The sequence below is a fragment of the Schistocerca americana genome, chromosome 5 (genome assembly GCF_021461395.2).
Source record: "Schistocerca americana isolate TAMUIC-IGC-003095 chromosome 5, iqSchAmer2.1, whole genome shotgun sequence".
Lineage (NCBI taxonomy): Eukaryota > Metazoa > Arthropoda > Insecta > Orthoptera > Acrididae > Schistocerca > Schistocerca americana.
In genome coordinates this window covers 599,872,006-599,885,817 of record NC_060123.1, presented here as the reverse complement: position 1 = coordinate 599,885,817, position 13,812 = coordinate 599,872,006, and the positions used below count along the sequence as shown (strand labels likewise).

The 13,812-nt window shown below is 40.9% G+C and overlaps 1 non-coding gene across 1 annotated transcript; it reads right to left on the bottom strand.

Annotated features, from left to right (window-relative positions):
* Positions 1–4,253: 4,253 nt before the first annotated feature.
* Positions 4,254–4,328, bottom strand: Trnat-ugu. The gene has a single exon. It is a non-coding gene; the product is annotated as a tRNA-Thr (tRNA).
* Positions 4,329–13,812: the final 9,484 nt, after the last annotated feature.

The following is a 13,812-nucleotide window of genomic DNA, read 5'->3' as shown; positions in this document are numbered from 1 at the left end:
TGCAGCGAAAATATATTAAAAACATTTTTGTTGGCACGTTTTCTACGACCCGCTCATGAACTATATGGTGCCTCCATAAGACCCATCGAGACCATAGTAGACCACATCAAATGCGAAAAGAACCAACTGATTTTACCCATTTACCTAAGCAGGTGAAGTGTCCAATATTCATCTTCGACCTTGTACTGTAGGATAGTAACACTAAGACGATCCTTCTGTTGTGTATACAAATAGTGCCTAGCCCGACGGCTGTTCAAAGCACTTGACCCTATCTTCTTATCACCAACATTATCCAAGATATGAGCACTGGAAGATTCTGTTTTTATACTCGACGTTTTGGAACGTACGAGGGTCACTCCAAAAGAAATGCACACTATTTTGGAAAAATACAGTTTTCATTCTGCATGTGTGAAAGTTTTACAGGGTGTAGACACATCCTTCTCGCTTGTTTTCTAACTTAGTTCAACCTGTTACTATGAATGGCGCCGTCACAGCATGTCTTCAAGATGGCTACTACACTTGACGTTCGTCAGAAGCAACGTGCTGTCATAGAATTCCTGTGCTGTGAAAACGAGTCAGTGGGAAACATGCACAAGAGGTTGAAAAAAGCGTATGGAGACGCTGCTGTCGATCGCAGTGCAGTTAGTCGGTGGGCAAGCAGGTTACGTGATGAAAGCGGGCACGGCAATATTAAAGATTGTCCTCGCAGCGGCAGGGCTTCGTACTGCACACACTCCAGACAATGTGCAGAGAGTTAACGAATTGGTGACTGCTGACAGACGCATCACAGTGAACGAATTGTCACGCTACGTTGGGATAGGGGAAGGAAGTGTTTGCAGAATACTGAAAGTGCTGGCGTTAAAAAAGAGGGCAGGTGGGTTCCCAGGATGTTGGCAGTGGCTTACAAAGAAACAAGGAAAACGGTATGCACCGAACTTTTGGAACAGTACGAGAATGGTGGAGATGAATTTCTTGGAAGAATTGTGAAGGTGATGAAACATGGCTCCATAATTTTTCACCACAGACGAAGAGGCAATCAATGGAGTGGCATCATGCAAATTCACCCAAGAAGAAAAAATTGAGGACCACACCTTCTGCTGGAAAAGTTATGGCTACGGTGTTTTTCGATTCCGAAGGGCTCTTACTTGTGGACATCATGCCAAGTGGAACCACCATAAATTCTGATGCGTGTGTGAAGACACTGAAGAAACTTCAAGCTCGACTGAGTCGTGTTCGACCACATCGACAAAAGCAGGATGTTTTGCGATTGCACGACAACGCACGGCTACATGTCAGTCAAAAAACCAGGAAGCGATCAGAAAACACGGATTGACAACACTGAAACACCCGCCTCACAGTCCTGACGTGGCTCCATGTGACTATCATCTCTTTGGGAACTGACTCTCTTCGTGGAACGAGGTTTGAAGATGATAACTCCCTTGAGCACGCTGCCAAACAGTGGCTCCAACAGGTTGGTCCAGAATTTTACCGTGCCGGTATACAGGCGCTGGTTGCAGGATGGCGTAAGGCAGTTGAGAGGGATGGAAATTATGTGGAGAAATGAAAAATATTGTTCCTAAAGGATGTATCTACACACTGTAAAACTTTCAAACATGTAGAATAAAAGATGGATTAAAAAAAATGGTGAGCATTTCTTTTGGAGCGACCCTCGTATTAGGTAAGCTTGTTGAGTTGTTGTTGTTGTTGTTGTGGTCTTCAGTCCTGAGACTGGTTTGGTGCAGCTCTCCGTGTTACTCTATCCTGTGCAAGCTTCTTCATCTTCCAGTGCCTACTGCAACCTACATACTTCTGATTCTGCTTAGTGTATTCATCTCTTGGTCTCCTTCTACGATTTTTACCTTCCACGCTGCCCTCCAACATTTAATTGGTGATCCCTTGATGCCTCAGAACATGTCCTACCAACCGATCCCTTCTTCTGGTCAAGTTGTGCCACAAACTTCTCTTCTCCCCAATCCTATTCAATACCTCCTCATTAGTTATGTGATCTACCCATCTAATCTTCAGCATTCTTCTGTAACACCACATTTCGAAAGCTTCTATTCTCTTCTTGTCTAAACTATTTATCGTCCATGTTTCACTTCCATACATGGCTACACTCCATACAAATACTTTCAGAAACGACTTCCTGACACTAAAATCAATACTCGATGTTAACAAATTTCTCTTCTTCTGTAACACCACATTTCGAAAGCTTCTATTCTCTTCTTGTCTAAACTATTTATCGTCCATGTTTCACTTCCATAAATGGCTACACTCCATACAAATACTTTCAGAAACGACTTCCTGACACTAAAATCAATACTCGATGTTAACAAATTTCTCTTCTTCGGAAACGCTTTCCTTGCCATTGCCACTCTACATTTTATATCCTCTTTACTTCGACCATCATCAGTTATTTTGCTCCCCAAATACTACTTTAAATGTCTCATTTCCGAATCTAATTCCCTCAGAATCACATGACTTAATTCGACTACATTCCATTATCCTCGTTTTGCTTTTGTTGATGTTCATCTTATATCTTCCCTTCAAGACACTGTCCATTCCGTCCAACTGCTCTTCCAAGTCTCTGACAGAATTACGATGTCATCGGCAAACCCCAAAGTTTTTATTTCTTCTCCATGGATTTTAATACCTACTCCACATTTTTCTTTTGTTTCCTTTACTGCTTGCTCAATATACAGATTGAATAACATCGGGGATAGGCTACAACCCTGTCTCACTCCCTTCCCGACCACTGCTTCCCTTTCATGTCCCTCGACTCTTATAACTGCCATCTGGTTGCTGTACAAATTGTAAATAGCCTTTCGCTCCCTGTATTTTACCCCCGCCACCTTTAGAATTTGAAAGAGAGTATTCCATTCAATATTGTCAAAAGCTTTTTCTAAGTCTACAAACGCCAGAAATGTAGGTTTGTCTTTCCTTAATCTAGCTTCTAAGGTAAGTCGTAGGGTCAGTATTGCCTCACGTGTTCCAATATATCTACGGAATCCAAACTGACCTTCCCCGAGGTCGGCTTCTACTAGTTTTTCCATTCGTCTGTAAAGAATTCACGTTAGTAATTTGCATCCGTGAGTTATTAAACTGATTGTTCGGTAATTTTCACATCTGTCGGTACTTGCTTTCTTTGGGATTGGAATTATTATATTCTTCTTGAAGTCTGAGGGTATTTCGCCTGTCTCATACATCTTTCTCACCAGATGGTAGAGTTTTGTCAGGACTGGCTCTCCCAAGGCCGTGTCGCGAGTATACTTATTCGCCAGTGAATACTCGTTCATTTTTATGTTGCGTCTGAGTGATTTTAACGAACACGCGGTGGTTTCGGACCGACCTCTGTTGGTCTGGGTGCCCGCTTTCGCAGGTGGCACGTCGAGTCACGGCTGCGCGCGCCGGGGTGAAAGGCTTTCCGCTAGATTGCAGCAGCCCCCGCGGCGACCTCACGCGCTTCCCCAAGTTGCGGCCTCGCTCCCTGCGACCGCAGACGCAGCCTGCAAATCTTCGCGCGCCATTGGCTGCGGACCCGAGCCTTTCACCGCCTCCCCTCCTCTGCCCTCCTCCTGGCGAGCCAAAACGAAGCCCACTGAGGACGCTCCACCAACTTCAGCAGCACTGCCGTGCAGTTACTCAGCATGCCCTCAGGTGAAAATAATGGCCTTGCTTTATTCAAACCCTACCTCCTATGTGTATTTTACGCCACGAATGAATTTCATTAACCATTGAAAGAATATATTTAAAATTATGTGATAGTTATTTTTACCAGATCGGAATGCTGCTCCGCTTTACTTCCTTACTAACGTTCTCTATTGTTTAACTTTACTTCGGTTTCAAAATTGCATTCACAACACACAACTAAGATTCATGCGTACAGGATCTTCCAGATGCAAAAGAACAAACTGATTTTACCCATTTACCTAAGCAGGTGAAGTGTCCAATATTCATACTTCGGCTCTTTACTGTAGGATAATTTGCATCTGTGAACTTTGCAAATTACTATACTTCCCATTATGAAAGTCTTTCAACGTATCGACAGCTACTAGGTACCTTACTAGTTAGAGAGTGTCAGCATTACTTTCTAAACATGAGTGCTGCAGGACAACCAAACTAATACATCAGCTGATCAGTTAATTTTGCTCGTGAGTTTTCTTCTATATACATAATTTGAAATGATAATTATATGGACATCCTAGCTGCAAACAGACGTTGATGTACTTCGTTGGAGACATGTTGAAAATGTGTGCCCCGACCGGGACTCGAACCCGGGATCTTCTGCTTACATGGCAGACGCTCTATCCATCTGAGCTACCGCGGGCACAGAAGATAGTGCGTCTGCAGGGACTTATCCCTTGCACGCTCCCCGTGAGATCCACATTCCCAACATGTCCACACCACTACATTCGTAGTGCGCCTAATAGATGTTTGCCCATCATACTATTACTCGTGGCAGATTAATCTACCAAGTCCCGTACGAGTTCGGGCATAGCGTTTGCGTTCGCACAAGAAGGTCAATGGCTGGGAAGCCATATTTTAACTATATATGACGGTAGTATCTGTTCCCGAAAGGACAGTTACCGTGGATGACCATGCAGCTTTGCTAGAAATGAAATGATAATTAAATGGACACCATAGCTGCAAACAGGCGTTGATGTACTTAATTGGGGACATGTTGAAAATGTGTCACAACATGTCCACACCACTACATTCGTAGTGCGCCTCATAGATGTTTGCCCAACACACTCATTACTCGTGGCAGATTAATCTACCAAGTCCCGTACGAGTTCGGGCATAGCGTGCGCGTTCGCACAAGAAGGTCAATGACCGGGAAGCCATATTTTAACTGTATATGACGGTAGTATCTGTTCCCGAAGGAACAGTTACCGTGGATGACCATGAGTAATGAGTATGATGGGTAAACATCTATTAGGCGCACTACGTATGTAGTGGTGTCGACATGTTGGGAATGTGGATCTCACGGGGAGCGTGCAAGGGATAAGTCCCTGCAGACGCAGTGTCTTCTGTGCCCGCGGTGGCTCGTATGGATAGAGCGTCTGCCATGTAAGCGGGAGATCCCGTGTTCGAGTCCCGGTCGGGATACACATTTTCATGTCCCCAATGAAGTACATCATCGCCTGTATGCAGCTAGGGTGTCCATTTAATTATCATTTCATTTCTAGCAAAGCTGCATGGTGATCCACGGTAACTGTTCTTTCGGGAACAGATACTACCGCCATATATAGATGAATAATTTGCTTTCAGCTACGTTAGAGAAGGAAGTCTTTAAAGGTTACCTTGCTTCTGTACACGTATCACCACTTTCTTCACTTTTGCTCTGACAAGGGAACCTCCCCATCGCACCCCCTCAGATTTAGTTATAAGTTGGCACAGTGGATAGGCCTTGAAAAACTGAACACAGATCAATCGAGAAAACAGGAAGAGGTTGTGTGGAACTATGAAAAAAATAAGCAAAATATACAAATGAGTAATCCATGCGAAGATACGCAACATCAAGGATACTCTGAGCGCAACAGCGCCGTGGTCTCGTGGTTAGCGTGAGCAGCTGCGGAACGAGAGATCTTAGGTCAAACTCTTCCCTCGAGTGAAAAGTTTAATTTTTTATTTTCGGACAATTATTATCTCTCCGTCCTTCCGTCCGATGCGAGGTAACTGCGCCGTAGTATGGGCACGCTACACCCAAACAAACATCAAAACAAAACATATCTTTTGACAGAGCACAGGGAAAACTGTGCGACTGTGAAACTGTTGCATTCATTTGTTGCAGTTTATGTGACAAACTCTTGTGTTTTCATCACTTTTTTGGGAGTGATTATCACATCCACAAGAAAACCGAAATCGGGCAAGGTGGAAGAATCTTTTTACCCATTCGCCAAGTGTACAAGCTAGGTGGGTAGAAAACATATTCCTGTCATGTGACGCAAAATGCCGTCACCAGTATCGTGTAGAATATATCAGACGTGTTTTCTTGCGGAGGAATCGGTTGACCTATGACCTTGCGATCAGATGTTTTCGGTTCCCATTGGAGAGGCACGTCCTTTCGTCTACTAATCGCAAGGTTTTGCGGTGCGGTCGCAAAACACAGACACTAAACTTATTAGAATGAACAGAGACCTCAATGAACGAACAGATAGATCATAACTTTGCGAAAATAAAGAAAGTAAACTTCTCATTCGAGGGACGACTTAAACCAAGGACCACTTGTTCCGCAGCTGCTCACGCTAACCACGGGACCACGGCGCTCCTCAACTCACATTGTCCTTGATGTTGCCTATCTTCGCATGGGCTACTCAGTTTGTATATTTTGCTTATTTTTTTTATAGTTCCACACAACTTCTTCCTGTTTTCTCGATTGATCTGTGTTCAGTTTTTCAAGGCCTATCCACTGTGCCAATTTATAACTAAATCTGAGGGGTATGTGATGGGGAGGTTCCCTTGTGAGTGTTTCTCGATTACCAAAGATAAGGGTGTTTATCTAATGATGGACATAGAAGGCAGCTGGTTCTGTGGTTTCTACCTTCGATGATTTTGCTAAGATGGCAGAGTCTCTTCCTTGGTTTTACGTAAATAGACTTAGAACGTATACTGGGGATGTTGGACGACAAATTGTCTTGAATCAAAGAGATTTCTGAAAAGTGCAAAATATAAATTTGGACAAGTATGTGAAGGAATATTTAGGTTAACCCAATATTTTAAATTTATTCACAATCGCCCAATTTCATAATTAGTTCGCAAGTCAAGATATGTCAGCCCCTGGTAGCTGAGTGGTCAGCGCATCGGTATATCATGTCTAACGGCCCGGGTTCGACTCTCGGCTGGGCCGGAGAATTTTCTCCGCTCAGGGAGTGGGTGTTGTGTTGTCCTTTTCATCATTATTTCATCCCCATCGACACGCAAACCACCAAAGTGGCGTCAAATCGAATGACTTGCACCAGGCGACCGGTCTACCCGACGGGAGGCGCTAGTCTCTCGACATTTCCATTTTACTCCAGATATACTTGTCTTTTCTATGATTCCCCTTGTCCCTAGATGAATATGATGGAACGCCCTCAAGTCTCTATCTATTTCTTGATTTGCTTTTACAGTTTTGCTGTTTTATATCATATTGCATAATTTTTAATTTCATGTTCTCAAGTATTTCGTCTTGCAAATATGTGTAAAATATATGAGAAAACAAAAATACAAGGGTTCAAACGTCAGCTGCTTCGCCGCCTAGCTCTCATAATAATTAGTGTTGAAGAGGCTGTTGTACTCATTTAGTGACCGAGTGAATGTGTATTGACATGTTTCGTACTTTCGCTCTTGCGTAAGACAAAAATCATTATTAGTATTAAGGTGATTTTAGAGTTTTCGGAAATCCGATTCATAATTAAACGTTCAGTAGACTAAGTGGAAATTCAAATAGGAGTACCAGTGAGACTAGTATTGACAGTTACGACAGTCTGAATGAATCCGAATGAAAAACGTTAAAGGAATGTGCTCATGGTCGAAAGACACACAGGTCAAAAGTTGGTGAACTAAAAGAGGTAATAAAATATGGCAAAGTGTACGGTGTGTTCCGCTTCTTTTTCAATAAAAACTGGGGATCTTGGGGCCGCACGGAAGGATTTCTCAAGAGAGAAGCATAAGCTTTCTCTCAAATGTAAATAGATTGAATTTTTTTTTAAATTTAAGACATTCATCTGTTTACAATGAAGTTTCACCAGCCGAACTCTCACATGTATTTTATGGAGTTAAACGTAATCGTAGTTATGTTTCCATTGCTTGTGGCGTTAGGCTATGAAGTAGAATAACTTCTCTGTGGGCGTACAAAATTCAAGAGTAGTAGTAGTAGTAGAAGTAGTAGTGGTATGGTATTCTGCCTTATGACAAGTCTTGTCATAGGTTAAGCCTCTTCCACTTTTGTCTGTCCACAGCCAGTCTTTTCATTTCTGAATATTTGCCTCCTTTCATATTGTCCAGCATTTGATATCTTCTTTTTCCTCTACCCCTTTCTCCCTCCACCGTTCCTTCAACTCCTTCCTTCAATAAACAGTCCCTCCTCAAACAATGTACAATCTAGTTCTGTATTCTCTTTCTAATGACCTTCAGCATGTTTCTTTCTTCTCCAAATCTTCTTAATACTTCTTCATTCCTTACTCGGTCTTCCCATTTCACTTTTTCATTCTTCTCCATATCCACATCTCTAGTTCCTCCAATCTTCTTTCATCTTCCTTCCTCAATGTCCAGGTCTCCGCACCATATAGTGCAACACTCCAGACATAACATTTGGCAAGTCTTTCCCTCAGATCATTGTTTAGTGGTCCACAAAGTAATTTCTGTTTCCTCTCGAATCCATCTTTTGGCATTGCAATTCTTTTCCTAATTTCTGTAGAGCAATACGTATCATCCATTATTACACTTCTCAAGTAATTGAAGTTATTCACTTGCTCTATTTCCTCTCCCCCTATTTTTATATGGCATTTTCTACCCTTTCCTCCAATTACCATGCTTTTCGTTTCTTCTTGTTAATCTTCATTACATATTTTTCTAATTTTTTGTTTAGATCATCTAACATTTGTTCCATCTCTATTGCAATCTCTGCCATCACAACCATGTCGTGTGCAAATCTTACACACTCCACTCGCCGGCCCCCTATACAAACTCCTCTCCTTCCATCAAAACTTTCACTAACAATTTCTCCAAATATATATTGAACAGTGTTGGTCATAAACAACAACCTTGTCTTACACCTCTTCTCAGTTCAATTTCTTCACTCATCACACCTCCTATTCTTACTCTTGCTCTCTGGTTCAAATATAAATTTCTAATTCGCCGTCTATCCCTCCAGTCAACTCCATGTTTCCTTAGGATTTCCATCAGTTTGTCCCATCTGAGACAGTCAAAAGCCTTCCCAAGATTAATGAACACAACACACACTTTCCTTTTCTTCTCCATGTACCTCTCCCCTGTCACTCTCAGCAGCCTAATGTCATCTCTAGTTCCCACTCCTCGCCTGAAACCAAATTGTTCATCTCCTATTACGCAATTCAGCTTACCATATAGCCTTCTGCAGAGCGTCCTCAGCAAGACTTTGGCAGCATGCAATATCAGGGTCACTGTTCTATGTTCCTCACACTTTTTGCTGTTCTTTTCTACAGTTATTAAGATACTTTCTATAAAGTCCTTTTGGCATTTTGCTGTCATGTATATTTGATTACACAATTCAATGCACTCCTTCTTCCCTTCTTTCTCCAACGTCTCTAACAGTTCTGCAGGAACTTCATTAATTCCCATTGCCTTTTCATTTTTCATGTCCTTCATAGATTCTTCAGTCTCACTGGTTAGTATTGTATTTCCTTTGTCATCATATGCAACTTTATCTCCTTCTTCTATCCCAAGGTCTTCTTCACTTGGTCGGCTGTCTGCAGTGTATAGCTATTCTACATATTCTTCCCATCTTCTCATTATTTCTTTTGGTTCACTCACCATTTTACCGTCTGCTGCCTCTACTTCCTTTAGTCCATTGTTGTTTTTCTTTTCAAATCCATTGCTTCTTTGTGCATAAAACGATATTTTCCTTCTTTCTCTAATTTCTCTTGTCACACTTTTCTGTCAGCCATTTCTCCTTTGCTTTTTCTGTCTCCCTTCTTAATTCATTATTTAACCTCCTGTAGCTGCGCCTCTTCTGTGTTTACAGTTTTCCATTTCCTACGATCATCCATCTTGGTTATCATATATGGTGTTACCCAATCTTTCTTTACTCTTTTCCTCTCCTTGACTCCAAGATTTTCCTTAACTGCCTTTTTGAACCCATTTTTAAAAGATCCCATCTTCCTTCTGTGCATTCCGTTTCCTGTCCTTTCATCATGATTTCACAATATGCATTCTCTAATTTTTCACAATTGCCTTTGTCTTTCATTTTCTCAATGTTAATGTTCTCTCGCATGTCCTTTCAAGGTTCTTTTCAATTTAAATAGGACCTGTGCTATAACTAATATATGATCTGAATTAATACCTGCCCCTCGATAGCTTTTGACATTCTTTAGGCAATTTCGGTATCTTTGTTGTATCATCATGTAATCAGTTTAATATCTTTTGTTGTCAAATCGAGGTATCCAAGTATACCGTCGTCTTTTGTGGTTTTCAAATAGGGTATTTTCAACTACCATGAAATTTTCATTGCAGTATTCCAACAATCTTTGCCCTCTCTCGTTTCTTTCTCCCAGTCCAAATTTTCCCAGAGCTTTTCCTTCTGTCCTTCGCCAACTACCGTATTCCAATCACCCATTATAACAATACATGCATTTATTTTCTCTCTCTCTGCTAAGTTTTCGATCATCTCATATCATTCTTCTACATAACATTCTTCTACCTCTTCATCTGAGTGATTACTTGTTGGCATATAGATCTGGATGATAAGTAAGTCTTTTTCCCTTTCAGTCTCATCATCATTATTCTTCCACTAAAGTATTCAACATGATAACCTTGTCCTTCAGTCTTTTACCTATCAAAATTCCAACCCCATACATTCCATTTTTACCTTCACCTGAATAGTACAATCGGAAGTCGTCACTTTCTAGTTCTCCACTACCACCCCATCTCACCTCACACATTCCGAGTACATCCAATTTGTTTCTTGTCCATGTTTGGCGTTTTCTGATTTCCCTTCCTGGAGAAGGGTTAAGACATTCCAAGTCCCAATCCTCAATAAGTTTTCCTTCTCCTTCTCCTTCATTCCTCTTCCATTTGCCATAATCTCGGGAGTCCTCGTTGTATTCCCCTCCCGGAGATTCGATTGAGGGGAAGCTTTACCTCCGGAATATTGTACAAAGAGGTCAATCCCATGCAAAATGCAAGACGCTGGGGCCAAATGTGTTGGCTCCGCATTCGGTAGAATGGATTAAAAGATGGCACATTTTTGTTTGTTTCGACAGATGCCTCCAACAAAGGTAATACTAAATGCGTCCCTGTGTCGATATTTTTCTGAGGTGTCTATGGTGGCGGAGAAATTACTGAGCTCGTATGACGATAGTGAGGAAACAGCTTACGTTATTTTCGGAAAAGTTATGTTTATTTTACATGGACACAGTTTGAAATTTTCTAATGTATCGAGGTCCGGTACAGATAAGGCAACAGTATACTATGGAAAAGATAACCTAGTTTTTCAAAATTTTAAATTTTTAAGTACTAAGCTAATTGAAGCTGTCATGTTATTCTTACCATGGGCAAAAATGCATGCAAAATGATTAAATTGGACGCCGAGTGTCTAGTGTCTAGTACTGAAAGTCTGCAACGAGTTGTGATTTAATAAGGAAGCCCATCAATTCGAAAAAATGTCTGAGTTTGCTGAACAACATATTCAACGATTTTACGGCGATTTTACGTATTTTACTGTCATAATTTTACAGCGTGGTTATCCTTGTTGCCGGCTTTTGAGTGTTTATTAAGACACAGAGCAGCTACTACCGTATTTCATCGTACCGTTCTCTTTACCCACAGGAAGGAGAGACCGACCCTTTAATATGGACTTCCGTGAAAGCCGTGGACGAAACACATTAACAGTCACTTCTGTTTTTTCTTACATACAGTTCATGAGTAACTATATGACTTTCGTTACATCTGCTGTTCTACAACTTGAAAATCGGAAAATGAAAACTACAGACCTTTATGACATTTTAGAATTATTGAAGAAAAACCATGAATCTAGATTAAAAGGTATTGTCTGTTTTGTTTTAATGTGAATCAGAATTTGATGAGACTGCGCAGACCAGACTATGGTAACTTTGGCTAAGATGTTGCTAACGTTTACAAGAGATGCCTAAATTATTCGAAATGTCGCCTTTCAAAAAATTCTCTATCCTGAGTAAGCTAGATGTGATGGCTAGTAATAGCTTTACAGATGTTATAAATGACCTTGACATAAAAGTAAACGGTACCGAATTGCACAATTTAGTCGCTGCGTTAAGAAGTGTCATTGAAACCGGTAAACCCTCAGATTTCCCACAGACCAAGAGTCAAATGGCTCTGAGCACTATGGGACTTAACTACTGAAGTCATCAGTCCCATAGAACTTTGAACTACTTAAACCTAACTAACCTAAGGACATGACACACATCCATGCCCGAGGCAGGATTCGAACCTGCGGCCGTAGCGGTCGCTCGGTTCCAGACTGTAGCGCCTAGAACCCCTCGGCCACTCCGGCCGCCTACCAACAGACCAAAATTGGACTCAATTATTTAGTAAAACTACATACCCAAACTTAGATAGTGAAACTTGTGTTTTCTATTCCTGTTAGCGACACACATGTAGGACGAGTGTTTTCCCTTTTGAAACAATTGTGGATGAACGCAACATACTTTAGGTGAAATCTGTGGAAAATTAACTTCTTGTTAAAATGAACTATAGTATTAGTTAGTCACACGTCCGCCAGTGTGTTCTGCATGAGAAGAAACTTCTAAAGACCTCTACATCAGACAACAGATACGTCAATAAATTCCAGCCCAAATGCCATTGATTTCAACCAATATGTACGAGAAAGACTGCTAACTTTCAAATTTTTTAAGATGCGGGTATGGTATTTGTAGTTTAGTTTTGGTGCGAGAATAAAAACTGACGAAATTAGTGAGAACTGAACATTTCCCCTATTACATGCCACCTATTGTTTGAAGTGTCCCGACATTGACTTGTCAAAGGTGACAGTGTCCTACATTTCACTTGCCAAACATAGAGGGTCATTCTTTTATTAAACAAGAAGGATACATAAAATGATTAGACGTCCTATACCTTCAAAAAATTATTTGCTTACTAACCAATTCGTCGTCACCGTAATACAGCAGAAAGCCACAGTCTTCCTTCATTTGCAGCTCACATTTACAATCCTTTATGTTCATTAATCGCTTACTGAAAGCCAACAACTTTAATCATTTGGAATCACACGTCCTGTACTTTTACGTACGTTTTACACTAACTAATTGTCTTTGTGTCATTAAAACACTCATTCTCATATATCGAATGTCACTTAATCTCAAACCTACCTTGTTTTTCTCCCTCTGCTTTCCCTCTACTATCCCTCCCTCTTATTTTACACAGAGACTAATTTCGCTGTACACAGCACACATTCAACAGAAACCCCACATGTGGTGCATACACAAATTTACATGTTTTAAACAATATATATAACATTAATTAAAGAAAAAAATATGCAGGTAAACATGACAGGATGATTAACGCCACGCTGTAACCTTCAGAGAAGGCATCTTTATCACAGGAAATTAATGTTGGCAGTTCCTTCACACTTTTTTCCACATCTACAGTATTTATGCAGTTCGGCGATGTGATTTCCTTTAGCGAAGTGTAATTCCCTTCCAAAATTTTTATTTAGTTTCCCTTACTGCTTTTCCTCTTCTTAGTGTGAATAAGAAGATATGGGATGGTCTGCCTCTATTTCACGTTCTTTGACTAATATAGCTGGAGACGGTTTGCTGCACGAGTTATTGAAACCATTTTGATCACAGTATCTCCCCCGTGATAGCTTTTTAATTTCAGAACATGTACGCCTGTTACAAGTATCTTCCACCTTGGTGTCACTGACAATAAGTGGAAAAATATGTACCATGAATTTTTCTGAATCATCACTATGTTGCTAAATAAAAATTGTCCCTTTACTGGTGGTTATACAAAACGTGAATCTCTCTACTTATCTATTTGTTTTGTAAATAAACGCCCCCTGTTTCCACTTATCTTTTTGTTGACTTGACTGGTGAGGGGTTAAAATTCATTTACAAAAACTTTTCAGTCGGTTGA